This window comes from Bactrocera neohumeralis, chromosome 4, assembly GCF_024586455.1.
Source record: "Bactrocera neohumeralis isolate Rockhampton chromosome 4, APGP_CSIRO_Bneo_wtdbg2-racon-allhic-juicebox.fasta_v2, whole genome shotgun sequence".
Taxonomy (NCBI): Eukaryota; Metazoa; Arthropoda; class Insecta; order Diptera; family Tephritidae; genus Bactrocera; species Bactrocera neohumeralis.
Genome location: NC_065921.1, coordinates 28975015 through 29001361, shown reverse-complemented (window position 1 = coordinate 29001361; position 26347 = coordinate 28975015). Strand labels below are relative to the sequence as shown.

Below are 26347 nucleotides of genomic sequence, written 5' to 3'. Positions count from 1 at the left end.
TTGAGTACAAATTTGTAGTTAAAATTTTAATTTTTTTCACTTTCATTTGATTTTAAAATTTATTTTTTTTATATTTTATTCAATATGTTTTTTTAAGTTATATATTTTCTTGTTTTATATAAAATTAATTCTTATTTTAGAATTCATTTATTTTAGTTTTCAATTAAAAATGTGTTTTCGTTCGGTTTATTTAATTTAAAAATTTTAAAATTTTTTTAGTTATATGTAGATTAAAAATTTTTTTTAATTCTCTTTTTTATTAAATTTTTTTCAAAATATTTGTTTTTATTAAATATTTTTTGTTGTTGCTTGTACAAGTATTTACTTATTTACTTATTTTATTATTATTTATTATTAATATTTTTTGTTTGATCGTATTTGGTTTTTTATAGCTTTCCAAATTTTATTTTACTTTTTACTATGTTTTATATAATATTTACATATACTATTTTTCTTAATTTTTGATATTGCTTGTTAATTAAAATTCTTACTTAATATTTTCATTTTCATTTAATTTTAACTTTTATTTTTTACTTTTGTATTAAATGAATTATTTTTATTATTTTCTATTTGAACTTAGTTTTTTTATTTTTAAATGAATTTGTTGTAGTTATAATTAAGAAAAAAAATATTTTGTCCTTTTAATTATTTTTTTTTATTTCAGTTATAAATTTAAAATATTTTTTATTTTCTCTTTATTTCTTAATGTATTTAAATAATTGCTTTTCAAAGTACTATTTATTTTTCTTATATTAATTAATTTTTCTTTGTTTTAACGTTTTCAAATATTTTTTTTTTACGTTTTACAATTTCTTAATTTATTATATTTTTTATTATTAATATTAATGTGTATACCATTGTTTTCTTAGCTTTTGTTTTCACTTTCATTCGATTTTAACTTTTATATATATTTTTGCTTTATATTTTCATTTACCTATTTTTTCTTAATACATTTTCTTTATTTAAAATCTATTATTTTTTTAATGGATATATTTAGCTTGTAAATTAAATTGTTGTTTTCTCTTTATATAATTTTAGTTTTAATAACTTTTTAATTTATTTATACATTAAAAATAATTTTTTTTATATATGTATCTCTTTATTTTATTAATGTATTAAAATAAATGTTTTTCAAACTTTAATTTTATAAAATATTTTTTATTTTAATTAATATTATGTTGATCATATTTTTTATTTAAAATTTTTTTTTAAATAATTTTTTACTTTCATATCAAGTTTTTGTTAAAACTCTTGATTTATTATTTGCACTTTCATTTAGTTTTTGCTTTTATTAATTTTTTATTCAATTTATTTATTTTTAATTAAACATTTTGTTGGCAGAGTTCTCAGTTCAACTGTTTATTCAAGACTTATTATACAAAATGGATTTCATGTTTCAGTAGTTATATATGTTACATATACAATATAGTGTATTCATATGGAATATATAACTTATTCGTATTACATTTTCGGACAAAGCCCTTTTAGGAAATATATTACTTGTTACATTTTCAACACATTTTCTTGTGAATTGTTATTTTTAATGAATTCTTTTTGGATACCACAAATAATTAACTAATTTTTAGTTTTATTAAACCCTAATTTCAATTACCATTATTTTTCTTTTTTGTTTTAGTAAATTTTAAGCTTTTTCGTGTGTAGTTTTTTAATAAATTTTGCTTTTATTTTCATAGAATTAATTTTTTTTTGTTTTACATCTTAATTTTGTATCATTTGTTATTGTTTCCAAACGTTTTCATTCTGCTCTTATGACTTCATTCACCTTTTTGCGGTGCCTTGAAACTTTGAAGTTTTTCCATTCTTTCGAGCTGCTCTAATTGCTGTGTGACTTTGCGACCCCACAATAACAATTAAAGCAACAACAAGTGCAACAAACTAGACATAACAAAATAATAGAACAACAACAAAGCAAGCATTGGCAAAAGCATGAGAACAAGTGCGTTCAAAAATCCAAATGCCAATTTAAACTAGTGCAAGTGTCAACCTGCAACAACAACAATAATACCAACAGCAGCAATAACAAGTTCTTCACAAACAACAAAAAAACAAAAATAAATAAAAAAAAAACAAAAAAGATTGGGATAAATGAATTAAAGCATTAAACAAATTTAAGTGGAGGGGCAAAGAGGCAGAAATGATTTTTATCGTGGAAAAATATTGCCATTTAATAAGAAACTATTCGGTCAGTTGGTGCGACGCACCGTTGGCTGCTTAGTTGTTTAGTCGTTTAGCCAGTTGTTGGTTGTTAGTTGTTAGTCCGTTAGGCGGCTAGCTCGTCACTCAGGCAAAGTTTCACAGTTAGTCACCACAGTTAGTATTGTCAGCACCTCGAACGGCGACTCCGCCTCACACTCTGAATTTTAATAAAGACACACACACACATACAAACATATGTGTGTATTTTGATATTACTTTTCACTCACGTTGTTGTCCATTGTTCAAACTATTGTTTATGTGTATACATGTGTGTGTGTGTGTTTATATATGTATTTGTATGATGATGTGAGGGCACGCGCAAGCTGAAATTTCACTGCTGGAGGTGCTTGCGTAGCCTGGAACACATATTTATCTACATATGTATGTATTTATATATAAAGGGTTCTATAATTGGGGCTTGTCGATGTAGAAATGGAATAAACAAAGCTCTATGGTGCTAAGAAATTACTTATTTTTATTTAAAAGCATGTCCCGAAGTGTTCATAACGGTACCTATTGCCTTGACTTTACGACTACTAGTCGAATGTAGTTCGAAGTACAATCGGAAGAGATTTAAATATTTTTGGAATTTATAAATATAATAATAGTCGCTACCCGATAGGCAATATCCGACTCCCTGAATATCCCTGAATATATTTTTGTATAAGAAAGACGGGACCGCTTACCAAACTATCCATACTAATGAGCTGTCTTCCGAGCATCTTTCAAGCAGAAGCCTTTGCTTTAAGTCAGTGTCCCGAAATCAATCACTAACGGAACTAACGCAACCAGCGTATCGCTATATTCAGCGATAGTCAAGTAGCACTAAAAGCGATCTCAGCTTATGAAGTCAAATAAGTATTAGTGGCATAGTGTATAGAAAGGCTGAACTGATCTGATCTGGGTGCCGGCGCATAAAGTGGTAGCCGACAATGAGCTGGCCGACGAACTATCCCACTCTGCGGCAACTTCCAGGATGTTGGGGCCAGAACCATGCATTGCGGTGGGCTCTCACACCATAAAAGAGTTGCTCCGCACGGGGGAGAGAGTGGGAGAGCCAAGTTACTACTGGGAGCTTTCAAACTACCAAGGCTTAGAGAGACGATCATCATCCCCTGAGACAAATTCCGTCTTCTTGTTAGCACTGCAGGCTTAAGAAACACTTGTCTAACATGGGCATAGTCTCTTGCGCCAGCTGTCGGTTTTGCGACATGGAACAGGAAACTCCAGAACTCTACGTGGACAGAGATCATATCACCTTCATCACGCTCAGCAATCTCCTGGAAATAGGAGAGGGCACAATAGTTCATAGGTCGCAGTGCAAAAACCTCATTTTTTTCCCTCTATCTATAGAAAAACATCAAAAAAGTGGACTGATGGAGTCGATCTATTTGATCAGTTACATTTTAAATTGGGCTGTAGTTCCACGTTTGTCGGACTACCACAGATGTTGTTGTTGTAGCAGTAGAAAAATTTTCACAATTAAATTTTTGGAATGTTGCTGCCCTACTAGATTACAAATCTGAGTCTCTTCCGGTTACCCAACTGACGTGAGAACGGTCTGTACCACAGATCACAAGTTAAAAATCTAAGGAGGTAAAATTGCCTTATTTCTTTAGTAAATACTCATTATTCTTGATGGTGGCAACTATAACCTCAATTTTCTAATGTTGCGTATACATCATGGTGTCCCTTGTGTATCGGTCGCTTGAAAATCTTACAATATATAAGTCGACTAAAATGAAATCATTATAGCGGAAGGGCACAATATCGCTTGAGATAGGTTAGGTTAGGTTAATCTGGTAGGCCGAGTGCCAATAGGCTCGTTTGAAATAGATGCTTTAAGTTATGGTTCAAAACCCCAACCCAATCGTATACTTTTTGTATTTACACGCAATCCGCGAATTTGGAGAATTTCCAGTTGGTGACGGTGATCCCTAATAAAATATTATCTTTGGTTTATATCTCAGCGGAATATATCTCACACAGCTCAACAACAACAACAACAAGGAGCTCCTAAACAAATTTAACATTTTTCAGTCAGTTCAGTTTCGACATAAAATTCGCTTTTTTGTAGTATTTTAAAAGAATAATTTCTTCAGCGCGATGAAAAATCTCGGCTATCAAGACATTTCCACTATTCTTATTTGCATAGCCTAGCACCAACACCAATTCTAGTCTGATTTCCATCTGACACAATGAAGTTTCCTATTGAGAAACCCTATATGGATAAATGGATAAATGTATGTGTGGCTACATACCGACTGCTTCATCGCTTGTGACTAAGCGCTCAGCAATTTCTACGAGTCTCGCATATTTTGCGAGTCTCCACGACGTGATTATTGTATTTACGGCATTGGCAAAAGCAGAAGCAAAAGCAAAGACAAAGCACATAAATGTGATTTGTTATTATAGAATAAATATACACAGAAGCGGAGGTAAGAATCACTATTATTTCTAACGAGTCTGACACGCCTTCACCAATACGTCAATAAGCTCACTCGAAGTCTGCTGTGATCGTTGCAGGTACTGAGCATATGTAAAGGTATGCATACAAACATATTTGTTGCTCAAGTGATCGTACATCAATATCATTTTTGCTTGTCTTTGTCATAAAGATTTGATGAATTCTAAATATAATGATTAGAGAGACATAAAATTTAGCATGAGGTTGTAGTTGTAGAGTCACTTGGTTGGTTATTTGTGTTGCTTACTTTGCTGTGATGATGTCTTAACATCCGTCGCGCAGTAACTGTGCTTTCGGTAGTCGAACTTGTTCACGAATTTTATAGATCAATTATAGTAATATTTGTTAGAACTTCTATTGGGGATCTCAAAAAGAAAAAAATTCAGTATATTTAAAGTGATTTGTACTCTTTATACCGAAACGAAATCTATAGTTCCCTTCTTAATTGAATTGTCTAAGTCTAGCTGCTGGTTTTTTACCATAATTCTACATTTCTATAGACATTTATTTTTATTACAAAAACACAATTTAATTAAATTATAATAAATTAAGAATAATTGAGTAGGCGGTCTTCAAAAATAGTGTTCAGTAAAATTGTTGCTTAAGAACTCTCGGCCGTTCAGCGAGGAGTTTCAACAGGATTATCGAAATATATAAAAATGTGTGATGCTAAGGCTCATTGAAAAGTATTTTGTTAATATGGGAGATGCTTACAAAACGTCCCTCAAATTTCGAAGTTTTTGGGTTGCCTTCGTTCCAGTACTTTTCTTCTCATGCGCCCGCAGTTTTAGGCAAACTAACGGCTAGTGCTGAGTTTTTACCACTTTTCCGTTCGAAATTCGAACAAAAATGTGATGTGATGTTTGCACTGATATCTTTATAAGATTCGTCTTCTTCTTTATTGGCGTAGACACCGCTTACTCGGTTATAGCCGGGTTAACATAAGCACACCAGTCGTTTCTTCTTTTCGCAAGGTGGCGCCAAATAGAGACTCCAAACGAAGCCAGGTCTTTCACCACCTGGTCTTTTCAACGGAGTGGAGGTCTTCCTCTTCCTTTGCTTACCTTGGCGGGTACTGCGTCGAATACTCTCAGAGTTGAAGTTTTTATCTACGACGTCGAAATTATGACTCTCAACAGAGACAGGGTAGCCAAGTCACGCCTTACTCTCTTTCACTACCAGACCCATTTGCTTCACTTCTTTGTCCAACTTAGAGAAAGCAGAACTAGCGGCGCGGTTGTTGAGGTCAATGTTATCAGTACCATTGGCGTACGCCAGAAGATGTACATGGCACATTCAGGCATTTTCTTTTTCAATCTTCGAGACTGAAGTAGAAACATCTCACTAGTCACAACTTCAGCGAACCAAGATACATAGCATATGGGCTCAAAGCGCTCCACCGATTTATGAGCGTCTTTATGAAGAATTTTATAGAGATTCTTGTCCAAGTGAGATCCCTGACACCGAAAGCTCCGTCAGGATCGGGAAGGACTTCTCCGAGCCGTTCGATATCAAACGAGGTTTCAGACAAGGCGACTCCCTATCCTGCACTTCTTCAATCTACTCCTGGCGAAAATAATTCAAGCCGCTGAAGTGAAGATACCATCTTCTACCTCATCCTATTTCATATAACTTTTGGCAATTTGCGTAAGACCTGATGTTTACATCTGCAGGACAATATTTTGGACCAAATCCGGTAAGGCAAGATGAACTTTGCTTAGGGCAAGCAGTTTAGTTAGTAGATCTCCTATATCTACTATAAACCAGAAAGATCGCGCAGTCGCTCTGAAGCTGTTTATCGACCAAAGCCCGATAAGCACACACCAGGTCCTTAGGTCTAGTGTTAGAACGCAGTATGACAACGGAGATCAAACTCGATCCCACTCCGATGTGAGCGAGTAAAAGTGCCCTTTTTATAACTCTTAGGCTTTGCAATTTCCAGCGATGCCGCTATGACCACGCACAACAAAAAAAGAATCTGACAATGAAGTAGCTTCATGCTATATCTAGTGAGTTTAGGCACTCCATGACTAACTTTGACCACTCAGTTTGCAAGCTCAACCTTAATATTGCCGCTTTGCTGTGGGACAGAATGGTGGTTGAGGTAGCACTTCGGAGAAGTACATAAGTCTACTGCTATCTTAGTAGCAGCCACTTTTACTTGAAAAACACTACAGTAGTTCGGTAGCCTAAAGCTTTGTTTGACGGAATTGCTATATATTAGATTATTATAGAAGCCTCACACTCCAACCTTCTTTCTTAGCTTCAGTTCCGATCTGACAGAGCTCACTGCGCCTCTTCCCTTGCGACTTCGCCCCTTCCAAATATGCCTCGTCGGCTTGTGAATGGAGCAAGAGCTCCCAGGAGTAACCTCCTGTGTTTCAAGTTTTCACGTATGAAGATAGAATATCCTATTGTTCCTGTTCCGGTTCCTGTTGGGACCCCTTCATTTAGTCAGTTTTTTTGAGTTTTAGTGCGACCTACACAGCAATGCACCTGCCGGCAATATCCGTGGTGTTAAGAGTTTTTTTTTGTTTTAATGACTCAGAATTAAATTTAAATAATTAAGTATTTAATTATTTTTTAAGAAATACATAAATACACACGGAATGGCAAAACTTATGAAACTTCCGTAAAATTGCAAAGAGAGTGTGCAAAAACATTGTAATCAAGTGAGATATTAGCGAGAAAATGCAGATAATAAAATAGTGGTGGCAATAAAATCGTGTGAATAGTAGTAGTAATAAAGGTTGCAGTGCTGAGTGCTACATATGCATATAAATATATATACTAAATTATGTACATATGTCTATGTATGTATATTAGGGTGGGTCAGAAGAAAAAGAATGTTCGCTTCTTACTCCGGTACTCTTGGACGCGCATATTAGTGTCACAACGCCTCCTGGAAGCTTGTCCAAAGCGCAGCAAGGACAGATCAGTGGAGACTATACTCCATACACTGATATTTAATATCGAAAGGGTTCTTGAATATGAGGAATATGGTCTTAAAGCATTCCTGGACATTTCTGGAGCATTCAACAACGTCTCAACGGAATCTATTCTGAATAGTATCCAGTCAATAGTCCTGGATCAAAAGCCTTTTGACCTCTAGACGGATAAGAGCAGAATGGAACGACGCTAAAATAACTAAGAAAGCTTGAAGAGGTACTCCACAAGGTGGAGCGCTATCTCCGCTTCTATGGACATTAGTGGTTAATAAAGTGTTAAGGAAATTAACTTGACTTTTCTTAATAATGGGTAGGTGTCTGCAGACCATTGGCAGTATTATGACCACCACTCTCAATACGGTCCATAATTGGGCATCGCAAGCGGGTATATAATATGATTGAACCTGGATAAAACGGATCTGCTTGTGTTCACAAGAAAGCACAAAATTGCTAATTTTAATACACTGGAGGAGGTATCGATAGTAAGGCCGCAGAGTCTGTTAAAATTCGTGTCAAGCGCAGGCATCCTAAAAGTTGACTACTCTTGGACCTAGCAACTGAACTCCATTTGGTATCGCAAAAAACCAAAACTGGTCTACGCGTGGCTTATTGGCCTACCAGATTATTTGAAGCTAACCCAACCTTTACTTTGGTTGATAGACACCTATAAGAAAGGCTCTCGAAGTATGAGCTCATAATTGTAACGAGCAGGTTCTTCGCCTAACGGGTTTAAATTTTTTCTTATTATCAGAAGCATATGATTATCAGATAGAAAAATTCGTATCTCGCTTCCAACTACTTGAAAGCATATTTTGTTTTTTAGATCTTATAGGAAATTGAATACTCTTCAAAAAAGGGCTATTAGGATTTTTTTTAAATCTAACTTTTTAAAGATATTAACCGTTGAAGTTGGGCTGTTTTAAGTCAAATTTATTTATTTTTTTTGCCTTTGAATTTTATGATTCAATAAAAAAGTTATTTTACATTACAGAGCTCAAAATCGTGTAGCAAATTTTCAGCTCCATAAAAATGGTCTGCATTATTTTTTTTCGTTTAAGTTCACTGTTTACGAAATATTCAGCGTCAAAAGCCAATGTCAATCCAAAGAAAACACAGAAAAAATCATAAAACAGAAAAAAACAGAGACAGTTTTTGTAGAGCAGTCAATTTCTAATAAATAAGACCATGAGTTTAGCAATTTAAAATAACGCTTCTTAATATAAATATCTTAAAATAGTTGAATAATGTTTTTTTAACCACCCTAATGTATATTTCTATAAATATCTAAGTATATGCAATTAGCCAAGTGCTTGGAGAGTGAAACGTTCGTGATGAATAAATGTGCTATTAAGAAATTATAAAAAAAACCATAAAATTAAACAGCGACGACAAACACAACAACAACAATAACCCTACGAACCAATAAAAAAATTAATTGCAACAAAGTTGTAATTATCAGCGACAAAAACAATAACGACATTTTTGTTGCTGACAGCGCAAGGTGTTGTACCTGTATATAAGCGCTACTTACAACAAAAACAAGCATCACGCACACATATGTGACACATACATACACATATACACACGTGTGTGGAAATATAGCATCCTAGTGCTGAAGCGATTGTGGGAATTGTGAGCATTCAACGCATTAATATATAGACTTCGTGTTTTTTTTGCAATAACAGCAATATATATTAGCGAAAATTACAACTAAAGCAACAACGGCGACAATAATAAAAACAACAACAACAACGACGACGTTGCGCATTACAAACGACACATTGCAGCAAGCGTAACGCACAACGAAAGTGAAAGGTAATTTGTACTTTTCCAACATAAACTCAATTTACTAATGCATTTTATACAGTTAACTAAACACACACTCATAAGCATACATAATCTATTACACACAAACACACATTACATTATACTTACACATATGAGCATTTATAATACGCGCATAATTCACATTTCATATGGCTATGATAAACTAATTTCATAAAAGCGCTTTTTTCATGCTTTGTTATTTGTAGGAAACACACGGGGTGCGATTTAAATAATAATACAATAATAAAAACAATAACAATATAAGCTTAAGCGAAATGTAATGAAGTGAAATGAAAAGCATTTGAAGTCACACATTGTTATATGGCTGAATTCGTAATCTAAGGGCCATTGGGCTCGCTATGGTATTTTGGTTTTGTTCACATAACGGTGTGTTTTAATAAAATTAAGGAATAAAGATGCATACGAGAGGTTGTAGGAGCAAAATCGAGCCCAAAAGCTGCATACGTGAGTGAATATCTTAGGCAAAGGCAGAAACCCTTGTAAAAAGTGTCGTTTCAAACATGTATGGGACTAAAATTTTGGATTAATATTAATAGGCAGCTCATAAATCTCGAATCTAAAAAAAAGTGAAAAAGGAAAGAAGTCAACGTTTTAGAAATGAACGAAGTATCTACGTTAAACGTCCACGCGCATTGACTCTTCGGTTTAATTTGGCAGTTATGACTTTAAAGCTTTTGAAATCGCATTGGTTCGATAAGAACAAAAACCATTTGAGAAACTGATACTTTTTCTAATTCTTTAAAAAAAAAAATCCCAAAAGCTTCAAAGCTTACACTGAAAACTCTTATCACAAAATCAGCAAGGTTTTCTTCAGAGCTTCCATTCAATAAAAACAATCTTATCACAAAAAGTGAAAAAACCATCATTGGCAATAAAAAAGCTTTTCATTATATTTCTGTTATAAAAGCTTTAAAGCTTTTGAAACCGTATTGATTCGATAAAAACAAAAACCATCTGAGAAACTGCTACCTTTTGAAGTTCTTTCAAAAAAGATTTCCACAAAAGCTTTGAAGCTTCCACTGAAAACTCTTATCACAAAATCAAATCTTTCAAATAAGTTTTCCATAAAGGCTTCGAAGCTTACACTGTCATGAAAACTCTTATCACAAAATCATCAAAGTTTCGGACTTGCATAATAATAAGGCTTTGCCATTCACTAAAAACAAGCTTATCACAAACAGCGAAAAAACTATCCTTGGAACTAAAAAAGCTTTTCATTGCATTTCTGCTATAAAAGTTATGTTATAAAAGCATTAAAGCTTTTGAAATCGCATTGGATCGACAAAGGACAAAAACCATCTGAGAAACTGCTACCTTTTGAAGTTATTTGAAAAAAGTTCTTTCAAAAAAGTGTTCCACGAAAGCTTCGCAGCTTACACTGTCATGAAAACTCTTATCACAAAATCATCAAAGTTTTTTTCAGACCATCATAACAAAAAAGCTTTTCTCGAAAGCTTCAGAGTATTCATTAAATTTCTGTAATACTCGTAAAAACAAGCTTATTAAACAAAGCGAAAAAGCATTCATTAGAAATATAAAAAAGCTTTTTACAAAATTTCAACCCAATCCAATTTTCATTACATTTCTGTTTTAAAAGGCTTTGAAACGTCTCCCATTAAAATAGCTTTTCACAAAATTCTAAATTCAAGCCAATTTTCTATTGCCCTTCTGTCATAAAAAGTTTCGAAGCTTTCACAGGACGTGCACCACAGAAATTAAATACTTAATTTCTCAAAAGTTTCAGAGCTACCATAGTAAAGCTTTACCTTTAAGCTTTCATTCAAAATTTTCAATCCAATACAATTTTTTTATACTTTTGCAAGCTTCGAAGCTTTCATTGGTTTTTGTTATAACAAAAGTTTTCACAAAATTTTCATTGCCTTGAAACTTTCACCTCACTTACGTCATAAAAAAGCCACAGCTCTTTTTTGGACTTGTCTTTTATTTGACAAAAGCTTCAGAGCTTTCATGTAATTTCGGTCATAAAAAAGCTTAACACAAAAGCGCCAAATGACTTTTGTCAGATAAAAAGCTTGTTTTACAACTTTAAATTAAATAAAATTTATCCTTTACACTTTCATCATAAAAAGCTTGAAAGCTTGCATTGAATTTTTGTCATAAATAGCTTGCAAGCTTTCATTGAATTTTTGTCATACAAAAACTTATCACAGAATCCTACCACCGTACAAAACCGGCTTCAAACTAGGTCCGAAATAGTTTTTTATAAAATACGATATGTGAGAGAAAAAGCTGGTGCAAAACCTAAGGACACCTATGATATTTCGTTACAAAATTGGTAAAGCTAAACTGGCTTTGAAATCCCTTACGAGGATAGTTTAACATTTTTCCAATAAGGTAAAACGGGAAAACTTTTAGTTAAATTGTATAAGGGAAGTCATTTCATAGCCTCGGCTCAGCTCGAATTTAGTGCTGCCTTCTTTCTTTCATATATTGTTGTTATTGTATATACATATAAGACAAACGCAGATACCATATAATCGGTTCATGGTCTGACCGCCTGCCTGTTTTCCTCCTGCCGCTTGGCCAATCAACGGTAGACGTAATCGCGTGTAATCGCTCTACGAATGATAGAGCGAGCAATCATCGCATCGCATTGTAACTTTTGCGATTATTCGCCATATAATAAGCACATAAATGCAAATTTCCGAGTACAATATGCATAAATGCACGAAATTCATAACACTTTAGTGATTTACAGCGCGCCAACGATAACCAAAGAAAAAGCAAGTTGGCAACGCTTGCAAATTGCTAAATTAAATGTATGCGAACTCTTTCATTGCAAAGTTTAAGCCATTCAAATTCGCATGGAAATTCCAAAAATTTATGTATCAATCATAACTCATTCGCGCCCTTTTGTCAGCCGCTCCAGCCGATGTAGGGTTGCCGCAACACTTCAGTGGTCCACTTGGCGTGCCGCTCGCTTTGCGTGGTCTGCACTAGAAATGTAAATTTCCGCCGCGCGGCGCAGAGGTAGCATTGTCATTGAACTCGCGTATGCCCAAGGTGCAGCATCACACGCACACAATTACACAAACAGAGGCTCACCTACTCGCCTCCGCTCCATTTAGTGTTTAATGCGCATAAATTGTTGCGTTGCTTGCATATGAAATGTAGACGCACGCACGCAATTCTGCGGCTCTTCATCTGCTCTGCATTCACTTCGTTCCACTCGTTGTCTCTCTAATGCATCAGCTCATCATCATCCGGCGGCAGCACAACACACCCAATTCATCAGTGCTGTACCAGTATATGTGTGAGTGGAATTATGAAACAGCGGCATCGCATTGTTGTAATCCAAGTTGTTGTGTTGACATCACCTCCGTTGGTATTACATTGCCGTTGTTATTGTTTTGTTTTTTTACTTCGCTTATTTTCATAGCTTTGAGATTACAAAAAAAATATTCAAGAGCTTTCACTTGGTAGTCAGTAGTCAGTGGTTAGGTGTGGCTGGCACTGCAAGAATCGCTGTGCGTCGAGATCAATTATAATGAGTCACAAAATAATTAAGATTCTTCGATTTCCCTTTTCAAGAACCATCTTTCAGGAACTTCTTCTGAAATGGCTTCAATGTCATGAAGCGTGTGAAGCAACATCAGGCCGAGCAAACTATCTTGAAGCATGTTCATTCTCAACGTTTGCATGCAGCGAAGTGTCGAAAAAGAGCGTTCAGAGCTCACAGAATATGCGAAAACTATGAATTATGGGGTATAGGTCTACATCGCAGTTCTTCAGCGTTTCCAATGCAGTAGTCGTTTAATTGTTATATTTTGACTTTTGCTTCTGCCCCCGATGGTACTGCCAGTCATCAAGTTCATCTTTGAGCTTAAAACGTCGCACGACGTTGTCATTATCCAAAACGCCTTTGAATCTATCTATCAAGTAGTCAATAGAATTTGCCATTTGTTTGATTTTCAAAGCACGTACTTTTTCTGAAGCAGCAAACTCAGCTGAAATCCATCTAATACTTCTCGAATACGTCTTCAAATCTTCGCCGATTGTATCCAACACAGAAATGTACATTGAGACCCTGTAGTATTCTTCGAAAGTTCTCAACCAGAAATTTACGCGTTTTGTTTGACGACTGCAGATTCTTGGTTTTTCTGCGTCAACTTTCAGTTCTGGCGCCATTTTTTTGTGTCAGATTAAATGGATCGAAAATTTCCCTCAGCTTTTTGTCTTCGATTTCGGAACGTTACAAGCAGCGTATCTATCATATTTGATGCCTTTGCCAGATCGATCGATTCTTTCTGAAGAATCACGCTGAGTGAATGAGTTAGAGATGGAATATCACATAGGCAAAAAATACAAAAATAAATTTAAATATGCACACGGCTGCGATGAGTGCTTGTTTTTGCTTTTCTTGTTACTTTATATTTTTTCAGAGTAGTAAAATTATTAATAAGCCATTTAGCCCCCTGAATCCGCCACTGTAATATTAGTAACATATGTAAGTACTTTTAGATGTAAAAATTTATCTGCTGAACAGACCCTGAAGTGATATTGATCAAGTTGTTGTAGAATATCTTCATTTGATTGACAATTTAAGCGACTTTTTATATATATAAATATAGGTTCTATATGCTATAGTCGCCTTAGGTACTGCTTAAAAGGACATAATGCCACAATTGTCTCACTATCATACTGAATTTGGTAGTGCCATTTTTAATTGTGAGATTGATGATGTTTCTTCTATCATATCTGGTGTGGATTCTTAAAGCTTTACTTTTGGAAAATGAAAGAACTTGTAAAGCTCTGAAGTCATCACAAGTTAACGACCGAACGTTCCCCATAAGGTAGTGGGTAGTGTGCGTAACTATCAGTTGAAGTTTCTTGAGTTCTCAACTCTATTTTTTTAAGAATACGCTCGCAAGTTCTCCTTTCGGTAATTCAAAATCTTTTTATGTAAGTCCAAAAGATGAACAGAAGTCTCTTAATACTAACAGGAACCTTAACTTCTTAGAAAACATCTAACCAAACACCTCAAACTAGAGAATAAACTCCATAAAACGGCTCTGGAGGGACAACATACGGTTTTATGGTTATTATTCTTCTTCTTCCTTACTAGCGTAGACATCGCTTTCGCGATTATAGCCGAGTTAACAACAGCGCGCCAGTTTCTTCTTTTCGCTACGCGGCGCCAATTGGATATTCCAAGCGAAGCCAGGTCCTTCTCTACTTGGTCCTTCCAACGGAGTGGAGGTCTTCCTCTTCATCTGCTTCCCCCGGCGGGTACTGCGTCGAATACTTTCAGAACTGGAGTGTTTTCGTCCATTTGAACGGCATGTTCTAGCCAGCGTAGCCGCTGCCTTTTAATTCGCTGAACTATGTCAATGTCGTCGTATATCTCGTACAGCTTATCGTTCCATCGAATGCGATATTCGCCGTGGCCAACACGCAAAGGACCATAAATCTTTCGCAGAAATTTTCTCTCGAAAACTCGCAACGTCGACTCATCAGTTGTTGTCATCGTCCAAGCCTCTGCACCATATAGCAGGACGGGAATTATGAGCGACTTATAGAGTTTGGTTTTTGTACGTCGAGAGAGGACTTTACTTTTCAACTGCCTACTCAGTCCGAAGTAGCACCTGTTGGCAAGAGTTATCCTGCGTTGGATTTCTAGGCTGACATTGTTGGTGGTGTTTACGCTGGTTCCAAGATAGACGAAATTATCTACGACTTCAAAGTTATGACTGTCAGCAGTGACGTGAGAACCAAGTCAAGCCAGACCCATTTGCTTTGCTTCCTTGTCCAGTCTGGAGAAAGCAGATTCAGGTAATTGCTATTCAAACTTCTTCATGGTCGGGCAATGGAACATCTGCTCCATCGTCATCGATTGGGGAATCGGGTTCGCCTTCTCCTGGCGTTGTACTTCACTACCATTCAGCAGGCTGGAGAAGTGCTCCCACCATAATTTAAGTGTGCTCTGGGCATCGGTGACTAGATCACCTTTGGGGGTTCTACAAGAGTATGCTCCGGTCTTGAAACCTTCTGTAAGCCGCCGCATTTTTTCGTAGAATTTTCGAGCATTACCCCTGTCGGCCAGCTTATCAAGCTCTTCGTACTCACGCATTTCAGCCTCTTTCTTTTTCTGTCTGTAAATGCGTCTCGCTTCCCTCTTCAACTCTCGGTACCTAACCCATACCGCACGTTTTGTGGTCAATTGTAACGTTGCGAGATAGACAGTCTGTTTTCTCTCCGCTGCGACACGGCACTCCTCGTCGTACCAGCTGTTCTTTTGCACTTTCCGAAAACCAATGGTTTCGGTTGCAGCTGTACGTAAGGAGTTTGAAATGCCGTCCCACAGTTCCCTTATACCGGGTTGTTGACGAGTGCTCTCAGAGAGCAGGAGTGCAAGCCGAGTAGAAAATCGTTCGGCTGTCTGTTGTGATTGCAGCTTCTCGACGTCGAACCTTCCTTGTGTTTGTTGGCGTGTGTTTTTTGCTGCACAGAGGCGGGTGCGAATCTTGGCTGCAACAAGATAGTGATCCGAGTCGATGTTAGGACCTCGGAGCGTATGCACGTCTAAAACACTGGAGACGTGTCTTCCGTCTATCACAACATGATCGATCTGGTTGGTGGCTTTTCTTTCCGGAGACAGCCAGGTAGCTTGATGTATTTGTGGGGGGGCAGCTCTCATAAGTGCGCTCCAAGCGCTCATAGAAGGCATCTTTGGTCACATCGTCCTTCTCTTCCGTCAGGGCGTAGGCGCAAATCAGCGATATGTTGAAGAACCTCTCTTTGATGCGGATTGTGGCTAGACGTTCATTTACCGGAGTGAATGATAGTACTCGGCGACGGAGTCTCTCTTCCACCACGAATCCCACACCAAACTTGCGCTCTTTTATATGGCAACTGTAGTAAATGCCACAAGGAGGCTTGTTGTTCCTTTTCATTGGTATTATTGGTCCCAAGCCCAGCGCACAACCCTGCGGAGTTAATGTTTCGCCTTCTCACTTTAGCTCGCATTCAAACGGATGTTCTTAGGCTACCCAGAGCATACTTGGTCAAAGACCGGAAGAATCGTCTCTAGCCACTACCAAGTGAATGACGCTCAGAGAACTTTCCTCACTTGCGTGAACTTCTCCACATGACTCCATCCTCTATTATGGTTATTATTACTGTTATAAAAAGCGAATATTTCAATTAATCATAATGAAAAGTTTGCAATTAACCATAATTCATATAAAACCAAAGACTTAAGCAACGAACTCGAAATGTTTTTCGGTATAAAATCAAAATGAAAGCATTGCTGAGGAAACCCTGAAGAGGTTTACGCGCAAAAAGAAAGAATATTGCATATATGACACGGGCGGAATATTCTTTGTTGCAGAGTTCTTCACTGCAACTTCGCTTCAAAGCACAAGTGGCAATTGCGGCGGCAAATCACGTACAAGAGAAGCAACTAAATACGCATATTGACAATTCCTTAAATGTTCGAAGAAAAGAACTATGTATAAAATATGAGTGAGACTAACAAGTAAAGAGCGTTTGTGTACGAGTGAAACTGATATCAACGCATTGACTTCTGTTGCAGTGGATTTTTTTGCTTTAAAGTCAACACTTGCATACTAAGTAAACTGGTTTTCGGTGGCGGAATAATTTTTGTGAATAAATTGTATTCATTACATCCTTAATTGATTCTTAGAAAGATTATTGTCATACTACACCGCAGCTCTGCACTCTCCTATCGTTCTTTCTAAACTTGCTCTTAAGCAACTCACACTTGCACTTGTTTATATGAAACTTGCTATAATGACATTGTCTGCCAAAAAGTGATTTCCATTTAAAGAAATAAATAAGTTTCGAACCAACAATTCACCGTACGGTACATTGCACTCAACCCACATGACTACGGTGATCACTCTGCGAAGATAATTGCAAAAATAATACAAAAATGTGTATCGGTATTTTCGCTTTATTAAAAATAGTTTCTAATTATATTTAACGGTAATACATTATAATTAAATTAAATTAAATTGAATTCACTTTTTATGCTTTGTAGGGCATTCAACTCAATTATTTTGCTGTGCTCGAGTCAATGGCAAGCACTCAGTCAAAAGTGATATGCACTCAAAAGCTAACAACACTTATGAGCATATGTAAATATTTATGTATGTTAGGGTGGGTAAAAAAACAAATATTTTTTATTTTACTTGACACCTAGAAAAATTGGTTCTTATACATCTCTAAGAAACTCGCTCCACGTATGTGCTCCTAATTGTAACGAGAAAGTCCGCTGCCTTACAGTTTCCTATTTTTTTTCTTATTATCAGTTAGAAAAAATTAAATTTTTCTTCCACCCTGAAGACACTAATAATGGTCACATGCTCCTTTAGTTGATTTTGCAAGCAATTTTCAAACTTATAGGGTTCTCTAAATTCTCAAAAATTTTGCAGAGTTCAATTCAGTGGCTTAAAATAAAAATGAAGCCCACTTTTTGAAGTGTTAAAATGATCTGTTATTTGCTACAACTTACTCGTGCTCGCATTGAGGTAATAAATATTTTCAATTGTTATTTAAGGAATTTATTTTCATGTATAAATGCTTACATGCTTACAAAGATGTTTTACCAACTAATTAACGTAACATTAACAAATCGAAAAGTAAATATTATTGCGACAGTTTGAAGCCAAGAAACTTACGTCAACATTTTTAAATATATTCGGCGTTGTCGTTTATACACTTCTGTTAAAGACGATAATATAGAAAAAGTCAAAGAAACAGTGCTCAAATCATTGTGCTGGCTCAAAGAGATAGCAGAGTAACTTAACATCTCTTATGGAGTGAATGAAAATTGGTTAATGTTTTGGGTATGAAAATTGTCAGATGCTTGACAACTTAGCTGAGGACGCTACAGTCATCAAATGCATTATTACTGATGACGAGACGTGAGTTTATTATATGTATATGACGTCGAAACTGTCAAAAATTATATGGAATGGCGCTTCAAAACTGTGCCGAAACCGAAAATACCAAAATTAGCAGAAGGTACTGGAGCCATCCCAGCCGATGCTTATAAAATGTATATGGGATGTTTTATTAAGCGTTGCCATTCTTTTATTAGCTCAGTGGACTATTTTGAAGGCGATAATAAAAATTTGTATTAAATTACGGACATTGCAGTTTTTTTCTCAGTTTTGCTCAAATTTGAGCTGATGGCTTATCTTTGTTTTATAGAAGCAGAAAAAGTTGGTTAAATGTGTGGCAAAAGTAATGAACTTTGGGGTGAATGTACAAAATTTGTAATGTTGTGTCAAAATTTCGCTTGAAGAAGGGAAAGAAGCCAGATAATATTACTGCGAATTCTTCGAATCTTCGGTACTATATTCTTCATTCTTCATTATCTTTCTTATTTTCCCAAATTTTATCAAATACTTCTTGGAAATCTGGTTTAGATTCATAGTAATAGCTTAATTGAAAATTGCCCTGCCTGTCATAGTAAAGCAGATTTGTTTGGCAAAATTCGTGTTTTTATTCAACATAGTTTCATTTAAGGGTGATACACTGATTATAGCGACCTTTAAACTTTTCGATATCGTTTTTGTATTACGATTTGTCCTCTGCTTCAAAATGAGTCTCCTTTCGTCGATTACTTCTTCTTCGTCGATTTCGTCGTTCACTTCTTCATTCGGCAAAAATTCGTTCCCAGCGAGCTGTCTTTTGAGTTCTGAAAACAGAAAATAGTCGCTTGGGACCAAAACTGATGAATACGGTGGATTCGGAAGCAATTCGAGACCCAATTCATCTATTTCTGCCATCGTTTTCACTAATTTGTGACACGCTACATTACCTTGGTAGAACAGTACGTCTTTTTTTCAAATGTGATTGTTTTTCTACGATTTCGTTCTTCAATCGGTCCAATAACATAATGTAATTGTCGCTGTTGTTGATCCTTCCTCTGTCATTGTAGTCAATAAAATTTTTTCCATGCACATCCTAAAATACTGACGCCATAACCTCGCCAGTCGACTGTTTGATTTTCCACGATTTGGAGCGAGTTCATCATATTCAGTCCACTCGGATAACTGTCGGTTGGACTTTGTAGTAAAATGATGAAGCCATACGCCTTCACTTACCTCTTTTTAATGATATATCGATGTGCATCCACTGTCTGGTACTTTGTAAGTTTTTTGACAGCAGACCTATAATTTTTTCTTAAGATTTTTTTTTTCTGAGAATTATGTATTTTGCTCTATTCTGTACTTCTTTTCAGCATTTGGATTTCATATTCAGAGTTTTCTCAAAAAATGTTTTTGGGGCGGTAATAATGATTCTCTATTTGAGAAGACTATTGTACTCAACTTGAGTTGAAATGCAATTTTTCAATTTCATTTCTAATGTACAGAGTATAATGTCCACTTATTTTTGTGAATTTAAAGGAATATATTGTTTATATTCTGTTGGAGTGTTTAACGTCAAACCCTTTGAGTAAGCTTTTTTGTTGTTTGTTTGGTTTATTGTCTGAACATTTTGTGCAGTAGCTTTCAAACAGTTGTATTATTTGATATGTGGACATTCTGTATGCATGTATGTGCTTGTAAACCCATAAATACTTCTAAAGAATGGGGCTTCGATACAGATCTGAATTTTATTCGTATTATTAGCATTTTTATTAATAAACTTAGCAACTCCAAATACGTCTTCAAAGGCAAAGTATGATGTTATTATCATTTTTACTATCTAACGTAAGAATATTGAGTTTTTATAAAGCATTCACATTGGAGTTTTATATTTCAGGTACATGGTCGCCAATAAAACTCTATCATTCTTTTGGAGTCGCCGGTTTAAAGGAGTCTCCAATTGAATAACGATATAATCATATACGCCACAAATAGTAAGCGGGTTGACTATAAAAAGTCAAGCGCAGGCATTCTAAAGGATGACTACTTCTCATGGACATAGTAACTGAATTCCATCTTGTATCACAAAGAACCAAAAGTGTTCTATGTGTGGCTCATTGGCCTACTTAACATGGCTATAAAAATTGTTATCGTCGGAATTATTAAGTTATATTACGACCTTTAAGGATCATATAACTGATCACAATTTTGCTATAAAAATTCTTCTTATTATATGTGACCTGGTCTACGAAAAGGGAGCTAACGTGCGAAAACTAGTTTTCTGGGAAAAGCTGTTAAAAATAATCGTCAGTTTCTCGTTATCTCATTAATTGTTCTCCTTTTTTTTGACACCTAAGCCCCCTTTCCGTAGACCAGGTCACATATATATATATTCTTAGTCTTACTTACCCGCGAGAATAACAATGTATGTATGTATGCAATCATAACCACTTCACAAATCAATATTCATAGCAAAATTTGTATAATAACAGGAAGAATACTGTGAATATGGCAAAGCGAATCGACAAGTCAAACAACTGTCTAAATTCACGGATATTATAAAAAATATACACATACATGCATACACACACACACACGCGTGGAAGTAGAAATATGAACTCCAATTTGATTAGAAAGAAATTTATGCATGAATGTACACATACCCGTCTGCACATACATATGTACGTATATGTACATATATATGTATGTGTGTGTGTGTCTTTTATTGCGTAGACTACTTGCAAGTGGCCACACTTGCACACTTTTGCTTCCAACGGTTCTTTTGTATGCCAACTGAATGGCCTCAGTAGAAGTTAGGGGAAAGGGGGAAAGTGTGTGGCGTGCCAGCGTAAATTTACAGTTGTTTTTCTTTTCAATTGGCAAGTAGAATAGCAGCACAAATGAATATATAAACGAACGGTGCTACTATATTGGTGGCATCCACACCAACAACAAGAACAATAGCAAGCACTTTTGTTAAACTACATTGTTGTAGTTGTTGCTGCTGTTGTTGACTAACAAAAGTGCTCATTGTGCATGGAGCGCAGCGTCAAAATCGAACACAAACAATGAGGCGATTCTGCAGCGTCGGCAGCGCAGTCTCCATTGGCGTCACTACTCTTTCCGCTGCTGGCGATAGCCGTTGCTCGCGTCATTACCGCTAACTTTTTATGCTACGCGCTAGCACATACATACATACATTTTAGATAGTTTTTAGTTAGTTTTAGCTTTGCAGTTAGAAGCGGGTAATTTACAATAAAAACAAAGTGCTGAAAGTGGTCGAAAACCGCTAAAGTCAGTTTATTTAAATATGCTGTACTTAAAGAGTGCCGGCAGAACTGACAGTGCGTTAACTGAAAAGTGGAGAAGTGTTGGCAATTAACACAAATTAACGCCTTCACGAACGGCGTAAGCGAGTGGGTGGAGTGCGCGACTTGCACGCGGTGATTTGTGAGTTCTGAACACAAATTATTTAGCAGCATACACTAGAACGTTTATTTTGGTAAATGAAAAGCTGCTTATGCAGGTCCAGCAGATCAACAGAGGTCTCTTAATACTAGCAGGACCTTTAACTGCTTGGATGAAATTAAACCAAGCACAATAAATTGGAGAATCAGCTCTGTAAAATAGCTCTAAGGGCAGTATTTGACACTTAATTGTTAACTATTATTCTTGTAAAAAGCTTATATTCATAATAATAAGAAAAAATGGCTTGCAAACCACCATTATCCATATAAAACCAAAGACTTAAGCAACGAACTCGAAATGTTTTTCGGCATAAATTCAAAATGAAAGCATTGTTGTGGAAACGCTGAAGCAATTTAGAGCGCGGAAAGACACAATGTGGCATATATGCCGTATGCGCAATATGCTTTGCTGCAGTGTTTTTCGTTGCAACTTCGCTTCAAAGCACAAGTGGCAATTGCGGCGGCAACTCACGTACGAAAGAAGCAAGTAAATACGCACACTCATAATTCTAAATTCCTGAAATGTTCGCACAAAAGAATAATGTACAAATACGAGTAAAAAATAAGTAAGGGATGTGTATGTTCGAGTAGCACCAAATTTTTAATTTTAATTAATATTTTTAATAATTTTTTATTTGCTTTGAAATTTGTATTTGAATTGAATGATTATGGAATTTTGTATCAAAATTACACATAAAGAAGAAAAGATGCTAATTTCGATTTCGGAAGCTAACGGGTTTTTTCAATAAAACAAAAATGGTTTAGGATATCAATGAAACTCTCTTTTTTTTTTAATTACATTCGATGCCATTATATATGGAACTCGATTTCTTTTGCATGGCCACCACTGGCACGCTTGCAAAAGTCAAGACGCTGAACCCAATTTCCGACGGTTTTCAAGCATAAATACAGCAATTTCACTTTCGATATTCGCACGAAGTTCATCAATCGTCGCTGGCTTGTTGGCATAGACCATAGACTTGACGTAGCCCCAAATCGCACGACCGAGGTGGCCGATTGACTGGTCGTTTTCGTGAGATAACACGTTCACCAAACTTGATTTTCAATAAATCGATTGTGACATTCGCTGTGTTGCTTGTGGCGCCGTCCTGTTGGAACCACATATTTTCCCAGTCCATATTATCCAATTCGGGCCAAAAATATTCGGTTATTCGTTGAATATTCATTGAACGGTAGCAATACTCATTCACGCATCAAACCGTTATTTTTTCGGGTTGCAATGCTGACTCATGGAGTACGTGTGGATTGCTGTTTGACTAATAACACATATTTTGCTTATTGATGAAGCCATTCAGCCAGAAATGAGCCTCATTGCTGAAGATGATTTTTCGTCGAAAATCCGGATCATTTTCTAGTTGTTGCTCAGCCCAATCATGAAAATACGACGAGTCTGGTGGTTAAGCGGCTTCAGTTCTTACGTCAGTTTGATCTTGTGAGGATGTAGGACAATAGCTTTTCGCAAAATTCGCCACAATGACGTCACAGAGAGACTGATTTAAGACTTCCTCAATTGATGCGCTAGCGGCTGTAACATTCTCGACACCACGGGCTCTTTTTTATCTCACTGGTACGAGAATATTTTGTACTGTGCCTTTGGATTCAAAAAGTATCGAATTTTAACCTTTTTTTTGACAGTTTTTCGTAGAAATAAAAATATAGGAAGATTTCAAAAAAAAAAAAACATAAAAGCTTCCATAGTGCATAGCGAATGACATTAGAAATGTTCTCTCCAAATTGGAACTAGATATCTTCAAAACTCTTATTTGAGAGTGGAAACCGTTTTGAAAACACCATTCTGAGAAAAACGCGTTTAAAGGTTGGAGTCGTTATGTACCCCACTTTGTTCCCTTTCTACAAAAATCGCTGTAGGCGACCGTAATAATTTGAATTTCGATTTTAAAATATCAGAGAATGTTTATTACAGTGTATACTATCCGATAGTGAAACGAAAAAAATCGATTTTTCGAAAATTTCACATTGAGACGATCCCTTAAGTTTCAAGATCAACTTAACATTCGGCGACATAACTCGGAAATTTATCGGCATTGTCGTGCTTTTGAAAATGAAGCTCCCTGAAGTAAACATAACCTCAAAATTTATTTTGATTTAGAATCATTAAATGGGCGCGTCCCCCCTAGATCACTTCTTTACATTACGATTAAATAGGTAAGGCAGCTACGGAACGGTGAAGAATTTTTGCATCAACGGAAGGGTTCGTGAAATTTTTTCGAAAATTGTAATTTTTAATTTTTTTGTAATTTGTAATACTGTGGTGACTACAGCGATGAAAAACGTAAACAATTTTCTCCGATGGCTTAGTATACCACTACAAGAACAATAAGAAACACACTCGATAAAAAAAATAACCAGTGTTGCCCGATTTTTGAAACTCAACATTCAAAATCATTCCCCTCAAACGATAAAGGCGTAGTTTATGGTCCCTGGAAGTCAGCAAAGATCGGTGAAGAGCTTCACGCACTCTGCGTTTGGTAGAATTAGTGCTTGCTGTTAGTATTTCTTGACGAAATTTCTTGAATTGCGGAACTGAGTGCACTGAAATCCACTTGCATGTAGGAATTATAAAAATATCTATAAACTATATTTATTACCATATGCCACTAACTGCATTAGGCTAAGAAAAATATCAAAGAAAAAAATAAAAAGTTCATCCGGTGTCGGCATGTTGCGGTTGTCGCTTGGCTTCCGTTCGCCAATAAAACGGCATTGATTGTTTTAACGCGTTATTCTTTTCTTACTCATACATATATACTTTGTAGATATAGATATATTTATATATGTCTTCAATAAATTCACCATTTATTCATTAGACTGAGCATAATTTGCGTCTGATTTTGGCGCGCGCTATAAAAGAAGACAAGCAGCACTCACAAGCGACTAATCGGCTAATGTGCGAGCATGTCGGCCAATAAAACCGATAAATTGATGAATGACAATTTTCAATCAAAAATATTTGTACAGTCGTTCATAAGCAAACGCGTTAAGTGCCACTGCACCGCCGAAGTAGTTTTACATGGACATACTTGTACATACCCTCACACGCAATTGAGCTATTTTGGTAGCTCGTCAATAAATTACGGTGCTTAACGCTTAATGCTTCAAGCCGAGCTATTAAGTAATGGTAATCGCACATATTTTTGAGAAGGCGTTTTTCTTGTTGTATTTTGAATTTTATTTTTATACCCTGAATAACTGAGCTGAGACGGTTTAACCATACTCATCCGTTGGTCTGTATATACCCGAATTAGTCCCTCAGTTTTTCAGATATCAAGCTGAAATTTTTTATGCGTCTTTTGCTACCCAAGAAACTGCTCATTTGTCGAAATCGCCGTTAAAAGTCATCTATAGCATATAACTACCATACAAACTGAACGATTAAAATGATGAACAATCATGTACTTGTATGGCAAACTTTTTTATTTGATGAGATATCTTCATGAAATTGAATAGAAATTATTTTCTCAGGTATGGCTACAATATCTGAAGATATTATTCAGATCTGACCACTATAGCATTTAGCTTTCATACAAAGTGACCTAACAAAATTAAGTTATTGTATGAAGAACTCTTTTATTTTACGATATATCTTCACAAATTTTCTCATGGATTATTTTTCAAAGCAAATGTACTATCTCTGAAGAAATTGTACAAATCGGATCACTATAGCATATAGCTGCCACACAAACTGATCGATTAAAATAATTTTTTGTATGAAAACTTTTTTATTTGACAAGATATCTTTACAAAATTTTGACATGAGTTATTTGTGAAGGAAATGTTACTATCTACAAACAAATTGTTCAGATCCGACCACTATAGCATTTATCTGTCATACAAAGTGACACCTCAAAATTTAGTTCTTTTATGAAGAGCTCTTTTATTTTACTAGATATCTTCACAAATTTTCTCATGGATTATTTTTCAAAGCAAGTATACTATCTCTGAAGAAATTGTACAGATCGAACCACCATAGCATATAGCTGTCATACAAACTGTTATTTATAATTCAAGAAACATTTTTTTTTTTACATTTTTATGGCATTATATAAAAAATTCACCTGTGTAGGGTATTATAGTTTCGTTGCAGTCATAATTAACGTTTTTCTTTTGTTTTTTATTTGTTGTTGTTTGGCTTGTCAAGTGTCGAGTCAACGGCTGCACAAGTGGCTAAGCCACAAACATATATTTTTCTGCTTGGGTGCGTGTCTAAAAATGTTTTGACACTTGAATATACTTACATGTACTTCAACACACACTTACACAAGCACACATTTATGTATAAAAAATATGCGTGGCGTCGAATAGTCAGCAGGAATTTCATGAATGACATAATAATGCCATAAAGTGTGGTGTCGCATTGCTGCCACCGCCTTAATTGTTTGAAATTAGCAAATATTTTTGTTGTTTTTGTTTTTGGAGAATCTTTAATGCGCTTAGACGCAACGAATTTGGCCAAATTACAGTATTGCACAGCATTTTTCAGTGGCTGACATTGATTTT

General features: G+C 35.7%; 2 protein-coding genes across 3 annotated transcripts in view; one reads left to right on the top strand and one right to left on the bottom strand.

Moving 5' to 3' along the window:
* LOC126755002 (uncharacterized) overlaps window positions 1-26347 on the bottom strand; it is a 57347-nt gene that overhangs the window by 21556 nt on the left and 9444 nt on the right. The window lies entirely within an intron of this gene.
* The window catches only part of LOC126755005 (uncharacterized), a 36280-nt gene continuing 18859 nt past the window's right edge, over window positions 8927-26347 (top strand). For both annotated transcript variants that reach the window (XM_050467260.1, XM_050467259.1), the window contains exon 1: window positions 8927-9447. The gene's annotated coding sequence lies outside the window, so the exon portion shown is untranslated. The remainder of the gene's footprint in view (window positions 9448-26347) is intronic.